Below are 12701 nucleotides of genomic sequence, written 5' to 3' on the forward strand. Positions count from 1 at the left end.
ATTAAAGGGCCCGCCACCACGCCCAGCAAATGTTTTATATTTTTAGTAGAGATGGGGTTTCACCGTGTTAGCCAGGATGGTCTCAATCTCCTGACCTCGTGATCCTCCCGCCTTGGCCTACCAAAGTGCTGGGATTACAGGTGTGAGCCACTGCGCCCGGCCAATTCCTTTTTTTTTTTTTTTTTTTTTTTTAAGCTTTCTGATGTAAGTGCACTTCTGGTGTTACCATTTTTACCGCCACTCCCCACAGCAGCCACAAGCTCAGGGTTGGATCAGAGCTTGGGGAGGGTGGCAGGCGGAGATAATGAGAAATAACGCTGAGTTCTGGGCTTAGGGGTGCTAGCAGGTAAAGGTAAGTGACATCAGGACAGTGACTAAGAGCCAGACTTTGGCGAGACAGCTAGTGTGGGGAGGAGACAGTCAGCAGCAGGGCTTTCCCCTCCTCCCGCCTCCCTGCCTCCATGCCTCCACCTCTTCAGGCCTCCCCGCCTCCAGCCTGCACTGCAGACCTTCCCTAGACCATACTGGACCTAGAGCCCCGGCCTCCGCAGCCCCGCTGTGCCTTGATGGTGCCACCCGCCGGGAACTAGGGGTGCTCCCTGTACTCCCAGAGGGACAGTTGTGGGAGACCCCGGCCTGATCCTCGGATGCCCCAGGACTCGTATCTACATGATTATTGGTCTGTTTGGGTTTTTCTCCTTGATACAAGGGACTAGGACGTTACAAAGTCCTGACAAAGAGGAGGTTACACTTCCCACACACAAAGGAACTCACAATCTAGAAGGGGAAGACGGGGAAGACAAAGTGGACAGGAATCACCGCTATTCAATGCCTGCCTACTATGTGCCAAGTGCTGAGTTTGCTGTTTCTCTGGCATTTCATCCAATAAATACTTATTACATCCTGCACTGCACTGGGCTCTGTGGATGGAGCAGAAAACAAGTCTTGTAGATGAGAAGAGAGAATTAAAATAATTCCAATAATAGTATGTGTGCCATAAAGGAAATACCTCTTTTAATCCCAATACAAACCCCGATGAAGGGTAAATATTCTTATCCCCATTTTACAGATAACGGCTCAACAAGGAGAAACAACTTGCCCAAGATCTCCAAGGCAGGGTTTGGAGCCATGTCTGGAGCCTGTATTCTGAAGGTAACGTCCACCTAGGGGCGAACGTTGGAGATGGCTCATCTGCCAGCTCTGGATGAAACAGCTGGGCCACAGCACCATGAATGGCAAAGGTTCCTTGCTGGGGCTAAAGCAGAATAGATGTCCACTTGGAGAGTGCTGTTTTCACAATTCTGAATCAGCTGGGTGTGGTGGCTCACACCTGTAATCTCAGCACTTTGGGAGGCCCGGGTGAGAGGATCACTTGAGCCCCAGAAGTTCGAGACCAGCCTGGGCAACATGGCAAAACCCCATCTCCACAAAAAGATACAAAAATTAGTCAGGCGTGATGGTGTGCACCTGTAGTCCCAGCTACTGTGGAGGCTGAGGTGGGAGGATCACCTGAGCCTGGGGAGGCTGAGGATGCAGTGAGTTGTGATCATGCCACTGCATGCCAGTCAGGGTGATGGAGTGAGACCCTGTCTCAAAAAAAAAAATACTTCTGAATCAGTAAAAATAGGAATAGACACTGTGACTAGGAGCCACCATCTGACAATCCCATTTGGGAGAAGCACAGGCCTGTCTGGGTGAGTCTCCCTCATGCATATCTGTTCATTCATTCACTCATTCAACACGCCCTGAAAGACCGCCCTGCCCTGGTGGAAGGGCATGTCCTGGGGGCTGTGGAAGTGCAAAGGAAAGAGAATTAAACATCCATTCCCCTCTTCCAGGAGCAGAAGCCCAGGGTGAGGCCAGCCCATTAAACCTACTTGGCCCATAGAAGGAGAAGGAAGGGGGCTGGGCAGAAGAAGAGGCAGGAGGGCAGCCGTCGGTGATGGTGCGAGGACATCACTGGAGGCTGTTGAAATGAGTCTGCATGCTTGGGTCAGGCAAGGACGCAGCCAGCATCAGCTGCTGCTGCTCTTAGCTTCCCTGCCCGTGTCCCTCGGCTGGCCCTGCTCCTCCCTCCAAAGAACAAGCAAGAATTCTAACAGGGTGAAACCAGGACAGTGGCTGGCTCACACATCCAGGGGAAAATGATCTGAAAGCACCGCATTCCATGGGACAGACAGGCCAGGAAAACCAGGATGCTCAGAGAAACCAGACCTGACAGCAGACGGCAAATAATAGCCCATCCGGAAGTATGACAGGACAAGAGGAGAAGCTGCACACATCGGCCCATCCTGCCCCGGGCTAGTCCGTGCCCAGGCACTCGGGCAAGTGGACCATGGAGAGCAACACAAACTATCACATGCCAGGAGGCCTGGGAGCCAAGGCCAGAGGGTGGGGAGGAGCTGCAGGCTACTCAAAAGACCCAGGGGGCCACCTGTGACATGTGATCTGTAAGCCAAATATTTATAAATGGAATCAGATCTCCTCCTAGGTTGATGCCTTCATTTGTATGTTCCTTCATTTAGCCCCAACTCTCCTTATCCCCCTGGTAAGATCTTATAAATCAAATGCACACACACCAATACATCCAGCTCCATGAGGTCAGGAGGTATTTCATTAACACCATCTCTCCTCTACATGCCTGGTCCAGCAAAGACCCAGGCAAAATGGGGGCTGATTGGCCAATTAAATGCAATAGCGAGGGAGAGCTTCTAGTTAAAACAATTTATCTAGATCTTTTAAAAGCAAAGAATCCCACAATAGTAAACATAATTACTCTTTAATGTGATCTGGTTTTTAGTTGGAGTTTCGTCTATTTTATGGAACAAACTCTTTTTTTAAATACTGTGACATAAACAGCTACGTACTTATGAAAACTGTTCTCCTTTCCCCGGGCACAGAGCCAGTCCCACCTCCCAGCCTCCTTGGCAATCAGCGTGGCCATGCGCCTGAGTTCTAGCCAATGGGAGGTAGGTGGAAGTGGGTGTCCCTTCCAGACCTGGTACTGAAATTCTCCCACAGGTAACTCTCTATTCTCTTTCCTCATGCATTGGCTAGAAGTGAAGGACTCCAGAGCCCCTGGAGATGGAGGATGGAGGAGCCTGGGTTCTTGAATCCTCACATGGAGTGCCAGCCACAAATTGGCATTTGGACTCCTATATGGACAAGAAATGAATTTAAATCCTATTAAGGCTGGGTGCAGTGGCTCATGGCTGTAATCCTAGTGCTGTAGGAGACCAAAGTGGGAAGATCACTTGAGACCAGGAGTTCAAAACCAGCATGGGCAACGTAAGTGAGACCCCTGACTCTACCTAAACAAACAAACAAACAAACAAACAAATAAATAAATAAATAAATAAATAAATAAATAAAGTAATATAAAATAAGATTAGCTGGCCTTCAGAGGGACAGAACTAATAAAGAAAAATAAATCAAAGTTAAAAAAATAATGCCAAGAAAGAACAAAAAGGAAAGTTAAAAAAAAAAATCCCACAAGACAAAATTAGCCAGGTGTGGTGGTGTGAACCTGTAGTCTTAGCTACTTGGGAGGCTGAGGTGGGAGGATCACTTGCATCCAGGATTTGGAGGCTGCGCTGAGCTATGATCTCACCATCTCACCTCTGTATTATTCCTCCCCAGCTCCCCAGGTGATGGAGCAAGACCCTGTCTCGAAAACAAAACAAAACAAAACAAACAAACAAACAAACAAAAAACAAAAGTCCTATTATGCTACTGAGATTATATTATGGCATTGCTCTATTATTACAGCACCCAGCATTAGTCCAGCACAAGCACTTAAATGCATAACATGGCTGGCAAGTCAGGCTTGGGTAGGGGAGGTACCGGTAAGGGTTAAATTTTAATATATGGGGAGAGGCCGATGCTAGGAACATCCATGGAGATGAGGAGTTCTGAGATTTCCTGATATGCTTGGCTCAGTAAAATTTTTCGGAATCCCCTCATTCCCTTTCCCACCTGCAACTTGTACCTGGCCACAGATACTCTCCATTTGATGTTCATCAAGTCTCCCCATAGTGGCTACTCGACACTGGGATTTAACTGATGGCCCCAGAATGCATCTCTTTCTCTTTGAACTTTTTCCTCAAGCTAATAATTTCCCTTAATCTTCTGAACTCCCCATCGGGTCTGACAAAAAGCTCACTGAGTGCCTTGTTCCGCCTCTATTTCATGCAACCTTCTGAAGTTCTCTTTTATATCAACATCCATCAGTCCTTCCCTTTCTACTGCGTTTGGGTTCTATCTCTTTCATGCATCGCTTCCCCATGTTGCTTTCCTGCATCCTCCAGTCTCACTCTGCTCTGCCCCATTTCCTGTTTATTTTCCAATAAATGGTTTCCTTCATCTTTCATGCATTTCCTCCCTTCCCAGTGCTCCAACCACAACCCCACTTATTTTCTGAGACACACTCCCTCCCCATTAATCTTTCACCTAGGAAAGAGAGGCTAAAGCTTTCCATTCTTGTTCATCTCTGCCTTAGTTAATTAGAGCCTTGTGAATAACAAACTAAAACTGTTTAACTAGCTGTTTCATCCTGACTCTTCTGCCCCTCGTGGTGGTGGGCCATCATCTGATCACATAGTTCATAATCTGTTATCGTGCCAAGAGGGAAGAAAGCTCCCGACATCTTAAAAGAAAGGAAGCAGAATAATTTATAGAAAGAAATAAAGTGCTTAGTCAAAAGTATACTGCAAGAATTGTCACTGACTTGTTCTCAGCTTTTCCCTCATTAAACTTTTCATTTTCTGCCATCTGTCAAATATAAATCAACTTCTGTCAAGTTTCCTTAGACATTTCAAATACTTGCATACTCTATTCTTTCATTCCCTTTTCCCTCCAGGCATTTACAATTCTTCGACTTCCAAAAAGAATTGTGATCGTTCATAACAGGAGGCACACAAATAATAAAAATAACTTGCAACGTGAAAGAACGTGAGCCACTGTAAGAAATGGCAAGGTCCATGAATCTATGTATCTCAGGTTAATTTTGAGCACAAAATTGATCTCTTAGCTAAGTGCACATAGTGTTAAAGACAAAGCAAAAAGGAAAACAGAAGAAGTGACAAAGACCTCAATGGTTAAAACTAGAAAGCATACTGTACATGACTTTACTCTTTGTTACTCTTATAGAAAGTCTTTGAACTACTTTAAAAATATTTCCTTATATCCTGCCTATTTGCTAAAAGGATATGACACAGCATAAAATTTAAAAAATCATTATTGTAAAAATAAAGACAAGACATGTTAAATGGGATATGTGGTGGAAGGGAGACTGATTATAACTTTCTTTTAAAAGGCTAGACTCATGGTAATGAACACAATTGAGTACAGACTTTAGCTCTGAGCTCCCCAGCACCCATGGCAAAGAGGGAAACACAAGATTATAGAGCTCATTTTTTTCTAATCACAGTTACAAGATAGTCACTTTGTAACTATGAACTATGAGAGGAAGTTGTCTTATGGGTCTTGTCAGTTCCCTTATTCTTTAGAAAAACTCTCCAGGGCTTCTATCATGTAATCTTCAAAATCCTTGGCCAGCTCCACCATCCAGTGGCTTCACCATATGACCCAGCTCTCTGCCTGCACTGAGGACATTACTTTATCCTTGGATGTAACGTTGCCCAGGCATTTGGTTCTGTGGCCATGATGAGCGTCATATTAGCCACACCAACTGCAGTCTCATCTACTTACTTTTTTTCTTTCACTCTACTTGCATTTTTACTTAATAAGTTTTTTTATCCTGGGAAATCCCTGCTTTGGGAGACTAATAGCCTCGAGAACATTTGTATTCCTTCCTGGCATGTGAACAACTTACTCCTTCCTCGCATTCCACCTGAACTGCGTCTTTCCCTCCAAGCCCGGCTAAAGTCCCATCTCTTCCGTGGAGCCTTTCCTGATAACGCAGCCTGGGAGCTGAAACATCCTCCACTGAGCCCAGGGCTGGCTCCTGCCTTCCTACTACACAGCAGCTGTCCTCAGATAGGCAGTGGCATTTTCCCCTAGCAACTGAGCACATCGTAGGTGCCCCATAACATGGCAATGTGGCAGGGCTGAGCAATGGATGTGCGCCCACAGTACCTGGGTTCCTGGGTAAGTCATGCTTCAAGCTTCAGTTTAGCCAGCTATAAAATGGCAAAGGGGTTGGGGAAGAGGGAGCTCTGTATTCTCGGAAGTCCCTGCCATCCTGAAGTCCCACCTTCTTTGGCGTCCCCCAAATGCACCCTGACTTTGGCGTTTTCAGCTGCTTCAGTTTTCCTTCCAGGGAGTCGCACCCATGGGTTCTTTAGCTATCAGCAGCCCTTCTTGTCTCTAAGACAGCCCTCCCTGTGCCTCGCCTCTGCCCAAAGCAGGCACATCCGAGTCCTGGACAGCCTTCTGACCCCCTCTCTCCTCTCAAACTGGTCTGGTCTCTGCCTGTTTGAAACAGACTATTTTTAGCCTCCATTTCTGTCTGCTCAATTTTTCTGCCTTCCACCATTTCTATTGCATCTTCAGGAATACACTGACATTTCTGTCCCTGGTGAAACATTTAGTCTGTTCCTGATTTTGGACATAAGCCACCAAGTCCTGGACTGTACAATGACAGAGTTGCTCCATTCTAGTTGTGGTTCTGCCTCCTGGCAGGTTCTGCACCTTTGTGGACGTGGCTTAACCACTCTGAGCCTTGGTTTTCACATTTATCCATTAGAGACGGCACCTCCCCGGGCTGACTCAAAGTTAGGGATCAATCAAGACAGCCCCAATCCCATGGTCTGCTTGACCAGCCCACGAGGCCAGTCCTGAGGAAAGCTTTTCCTCCAAAGCATGTGGACAGCACAAAAGAGTTTACAAATCACTTTCTCATACACTGTCCTTTGAGGCATTGCAATCATTGTGGCCATTTTCTAGATGATGCAGCTGAGGCTCAAGCAGCTTACCCAGGACATGCATCTAGGTCTTCAAAAACCAGATCTCACACTCCCCACCTGCAACAGGCTGGCAGAACACTTGAGAGGCCCACCTGAGCTACAGGTGTCCGCACACAGTGGTCCCCAGAACCCATACTCCTGTCCCCCCACACTGAGGGATATGTGGGCCACTGTCACCTCCCCACAAGGGCTTGCTCCCACTGCAGTAGTGCAAGATGGGGCTGCAGAGGTGCATGTGGAAGCTTCATGGGGGTGCTGCTGTGAAGAGGCAGAAACAAGACCCGAGGGCAGGATGAGTGAGGCAACAGGGCTGTGCGACACTGCTTCATCTTGCCTGTAAGCTGTGGCTTAGGGAGCAGACAGTTTCGGAGAGACGTCACCCAGGCTGGCGGGGAGGGGAGAATGTCTGACGCGGGCATCTGAGTCATTCTGACTGAGGAGGAGGAGGTGACTCTGACTCTCCCAGCAGGGGCAAGGGCAAGAGCCTGGGGTGGCAGCTTGAGGTCCTAAAATAAACCTGCACATTTGGCTTGAGCTGGCATCCTCTGTGGATTCCCTTGCCTCCCGGACACCTGGAGCAGCCACTGTGGCAGCCTGGGCAGAGCCCCCCACCTGGGTGATCTTGACCCAGGAACCTCTCCTCTGGGCATCAGAGTCCCCTTTGAACATCAAAAAGGTTGAACTGGACGATTCCTGAGGTCTTTTTGAGTCTTAACGTTCTAGGATTCTAAATTAGTACTTTGGTGGTTATTGACTATGTCTGACAGTGAAACATTATTTATCTTAGACATGGGCCAAGTGATAATAGACATTTCTTGAAAGGTAAAGATTCCCCAGGTGAAAAATCCACCCACAGGGCTGCTTCTCTTCCTGTTACCAGCTGAGGGGGGTCGGGACAGGTGGTTGGTGGGTACCCACAGTTTCCTCTTCTTTCCGGGCCCCCTCCCCAAACTCCCTGAAGCTAGATGTGGCCACATGGCAGGTCCAGAGAATGGGGAGAGGAGTCTCCGCCACTTCCAGGAACAGGCGTTTCAGAGGTGGATGTGCCTCCCCACACCTTTTCCCCCATCTGCCAGCTGGAACACAGGACTGCTCTGGGGTTGCACCACTGAGCCTGGGGGTCTCCCCATGACTGCAGCCGCACCCATGCTCACTGGGTAATGCAGTGACAGGATACCCTCATCGGTCTGCGTAGTGAGTGAACGTGGGGTGGTTGCTGTTGCTCGTCCACCTCCCCTGCTGGATTCTGAGCTCTCTGGGGTTCAGGGTCACATTTGACTTTTCCTCCTGTCTCCAGGGCTGGCCTCAGCACCTGACTCAATAGTGGTTTGTTGATTTGGGAAAAACACACCTTCAACAGCCTCTCCCAGTCCATCTGCTCTTTGTGGCCCTAGAGTTGGAGACTGAGTGCCCCGTGGCTGTCCTTGCCCCCTGGGATGGACCCTGGGAGGGCCCCTCCCAGCTCCACTCCATCATCTCAGACTGTCAGAGATAAGGGGGCCTAGGTGACCACCTCCTCCAGAGGCAGCCTGGGGGCGTCTATGGTTATCTTGATGACTAAGGGCATCCCTGGGATATGGTGGGTGGGGGCTGGGCAGGCTGAACATCTCTCAGTGAGCAACAGTCCCCTCCATGAAGGACTGTCCTGCCCAAATACCATTAGTGTCCTGACACAGATGTCTGGGACCCTGACACTTCTTGAGCCATTTCCCACTTTTTTCTTGCCCTTTTTGCCCTGCCGTCTACTAAAATCCCTTATTTTCCTTGTCTGCTCCCTGCCTGCACAATGCTTTCTCCTCCCTCTCTCTTCTACAGAAAGCTGGCTGCTTCAGGCAGCCTGGAATGACATCTCAGCAGGTCCTGGTGCCCACACAGCTGTGTGGACATGGGCAGCGTGGGTTTCTCCTTTGCACACAGCCTGCCCACTCTGCCTTTCCCCAGAGAGAGGCTTCCCAGGAACACAGGTTCCTACAGGAGGTGCGGCCAACCCAGCCAGCTGGACACTGATGGTGTGACACCCACATGGGCTCCCACCAGCAAACAGCCCACCCCTGGCCAATGCAGGCCCCGTCCCCTCATCATGCTCCCCCCCCCAAAACACACACACATACGTATCCGTGTGCTGGCAATAAGCACAACCAATTGCACTGGATCCCTGGGAGCCTTCTACACTGGTCATAACGGATTTCTTCCTTCAGAAAGGCACCCGCCAGGCAGAATCTCCTCCTTTGATCCGAATCCACTCCTGCACCTACATTCTCCCATCTGCTCCTCTCCAGGCTGCTCCTTTTCAATGGGGCAGTTTTCCCACTGCTCCATGGCCAGCCCAACCTCAGGGTCCCGAGGCTAACTTACAAGAGTGATTACCGGACCTTCCATGTTTTCCCTTCCCCCAGTCTTGCCCCATCAGCAGAGCTGAGACCAGCACCACAATTACTGCCACCAAGTGGGGCAGATCAGCCCAGAAACATGGCCCTAGGGTCCTCCTTAATAAGATAAAGAGTAGAGGCCCCACTGTCTTTGATGAGGCAAGCAGGTTCTACTCTCTAACCTGAAAGGATATGCCAAAAAAGAAAAAAATCTACATTTGGAGGGACGCACTCTGGTCCTCTGCCTCCCAGGAGCCCTGCGGTTCTTTCTCAGCCTGAAGCATGAGCAGCCCTCCTGGTCCATCCCCCACCAGAGGATGCCAGCCCTCCCGGTCTCTCCTGACTCCACCTGCAGTATCTCTCCTGCAAGGCCCTCCCTGGAGCCTGGCCAGGGCCGGTGTTGCCAGACCTTAGGGTCATACAGGCTTCAGCTCACACAGCTGTGCCCCGTCTGCTCTCTTCCTCCACTTCCTCTGATGACCCTCATGATGGGTCATCTAAGGGCCATACCCCTAACCCCAAGTGCCATCTTCCCCTGCCCCAAGCTGAGCATAAAAGAAAGTGCCCTAGAGTGCCATCGCTCCACGAACATTTCCAGAAGAGGGCTCCAGAGAGGATCAATAAGCAAACAGAATAAAGGGCGAGAGGGGAGCGTAGGTTCAAGAGAGTTCAGAAGTCAAGATTTCTTTACTGCAGAACCTCCAGAGCCTTCAATGCACTATTGTGCAACTGGATTTCCAAGAAGGGGATGTAGCATGCGGTGTGGCCCAGACCACTGGCAGGCTAAACTTTGTGACAGGAGAGCTTCTAGGGAAAAACTACTTGAGTCAACCTCGGGTATCTTAATGTTCTCAGGAGGGCCTTGATATTGACCCAAGGATTAGTCAATAGAGGCCAGGCTGGTTCATGACTTCCGCCCTCCTGCAGGCGTTTCCCAAGCAGTGTTTCCTGAAGGGATCTTCTGAAGATGAGCCACGAATTAAGCAGAACTCCCTCCCCTCCCCTCCCCTGGCCCCACAGCTTCGGCTTCCGGGTTCTGGACGTGGGAGTCCTGGCAACACAGATGTGGGAGAAATAGACAGAAGACCCTCAGGGCAGTGCTGGAGGACAAGGGTCGTTAGTCTGGGGTCCCCGTAGTCTCCAGGACTGTCACCACTCAGGTATTTGCCCTGCATCTTGGTTTATGTTTTTGGAGAACCTGGACGTTATTCATCCATGCCTCATCAATCCCTGCTGAGAGGTTTAGGTGAAAGAGGGGGGCTGGGTTTGTACCAGTACGCTTCACTGAAAAAAATATTCCTCAGTGACTCTAAAGGAACATTTCTGCTAGATTTCACATATGTAGTCAAGAACCAGAAATTTTGAGAATTTCGGACCTGTTTTTGGGTAGGTGGAGAAGATCAGAGAGGGGCAAGTTGGGGTGGTGGTGGTTAAAAAGCAAGGCAAAATAAAGAAACAGAAAACCAGGTAATGAGTGAACAGGCTCTCCCCAAAGCTAGTCTTTAGGCTGGTTCCATCCTGAAAAATGCCAGTGCCTCACTAGTAGATCCCAATGGGCAAAGCAGCAGGAGGTCAAATGGGATAAAGATGTGAATGTAATGATTCCTCACAGTTACATAGCACTTTACAGTTTATAAAACACTTTCATACACCTGATTCCATTTGAACTTCATAAAATCCTTACATAGGAGGCAAAGTAGAAAAGGCTCCCTAATTTAGAGATCATGAATCAATAATTAGGTGACTTGCCCAAGATCTCCCAGCTTATTGGAAAACCAAGGATCAAGACGGAAGCCTTCTGCCTTCCTGCCCGCTGCCCCTCATTCCTCCTGCTGAACCCACCAGACAGAGAGTACATGGCAGGTAAGAATATCAAGGAATGAATGAGCAAATGAACCAGCCCATCACTGGGGTGCCATCCCAAGAAGCTACATAGTCACTGGCACACAGGGGTACGGCTGAGGTGGCACAGAGGGTTGGCCATCTCCTCCTGGCCAGTTCATCTCATTCACTGGAACAGGGTCATAAACAAAGCAGGTGTTTATTAATGGATATTCATATCACATTCTCAAAGCTGGGCCCTGGGTGGGCAAAGCAGTGAGGTGCTGTGAGGTCTCAGAGCCTAGGGGCAGTTGCCTCACGGTGTGTGGTCATTGTTCAGCATTTAGGGTTCTGGAGGTACTGAAGAAAAAAAAATTTTTTTTGAGATGGAGTTTCCCTATTGTTGTTCAGGCTAGAGTGCAATGGCTTGATCTCGGCTCACTGCAACCTCCACCTCCTGGGTTCAAGCGATTCTCGTGCCTCAGCCTCCTGAGTAGCTGGGATTCTAGGCACATGCCACCACACCTGGCTAGTTTTTTGTATTTTTAGTAGAGATGGGGTTTCACCATGTTGGCCAGGCTGCTCTCGAACTCCTGACCTCAGGTGACCCACCTCCGTCGGCCTCCCAAAGGGCTGGGATTATAGGTGTGAGCCACTGTACCCGGTCACTGAAGAAATATTAATAAGGTGAAGATGAGGCCTGTTGTGGGCAGAATTTGGTCCTCCCTGAATTCAGAGTGGAAGTCCTACCCCCAGTACCCAGTACCCCAGAATATGACTGTATTTGGAGATAGGGCCTTAAAGGTGTAAAATGAGGTCGTATGGGTGGGCCCTGATCCTATATAACTAGTGTTCTCTTGGAGAAGAGTTTAGGACATAGACTCACAGAGGGATGACTATGTGAGGACATGGGGAAAAGGCAGGTGTCTGCAAGCCAAGGAGAGAGGCTTTGAGGAAACCAACCCTGCCGGCACCTTGACTTAGGATGTCTGCTCTCAGGAATTGTGAGACAGTAAATGTCTGCTGTGGAAGCCCCGAGTCTATGAGCCCCGAGTCGATGAGCCCCGAGTCTATGAGCCCCGAGTCTATGAGCCCCGAGTCTATGAGCCCCGAGTCTATGAGCCCCGAGTCTATGAGCCCCCAGTCTATGAGCCCCGAGTCTATGAGCCCTGAGTCTATGAGCCCCCAGTCTATGGGCCCCCAGTCTATGAGCCCCAAGTCTATGGGCCCCGAGTCTATGAGCCCCGAGTCTATGGGCCCCGAGTCTATGGGCCCCGAGTCTATGAGCCCCGAGTCTATGAGCCCCAAGTCTATGAGCCCCGAGTCTATGGGCCCCGAGTCTATGAGCCCCCAGTCTATGGGCCCCCAGTCTATGAGCCCCGAGTCTATGGGCCCCCAGTCTATGAGCCCCGAGTCTATGGGCCCCGAGTCTATGGGCCCCAAGTCTATGAGCCCCGAGTCTATGAACCCCCAGTGTATGAGCTCTGAGTCTATGAGCCCCCAGTCTATGGGCCCCCAGTGTATGAGCCCCGAGTCTATGGGCCCCGAGTCTATGAGCCCCGAGTCTATGAGCCCCGAGTCTATG

The 12701-nt window shown here is 49.6% G+C and overlaps 1 protein-coding gene and 1 long non-coding RNA gene across 2 annotated transcripts in view; both read right to left on the reverse strand.

Annotated features, from left to right (window-relative positions):
• XKR6 (XK, Kell blood group complex subunit-related family, member 6) overlaps window positions 1–12701 on the reverse strand; it is a 316543-nt gene that overhangs the window by 177347 nt on the left and 126495 nt on the right. The gene's annotated exons all lie outside the window — the stretch shown is intronic.
• LOC105532579 lies at window positions 2764–7259 on the reverse strand. The gene is made up of 2 exons (XR_001005012.1): window positions 7019–7259; window positions 2764–3155 (listed from the first exon to the last, which is right to left on the reverse strand). It is a non-coding gene; the product is annotated as an uncharacterized LOC105532579 (long non-coding RNA).

The sequence above is a fragment of the Mandrillus leucophaeus genome, unplaced genomic scaffold (genome assembly GCF_000951045.1).
Source record: "Mandrillus leucophaeus isolate KB7577 unplaced genomic scaffold, Mleu.le_1.0 Scaffold97, whole genome shotgun sequence".
Lineage (NCBI taxonomy): Eukaryota > Metazoa > Chordata > Mammalia > Primates > Cercopithecidae > Mandrillus > Mandrillus leucophaeus.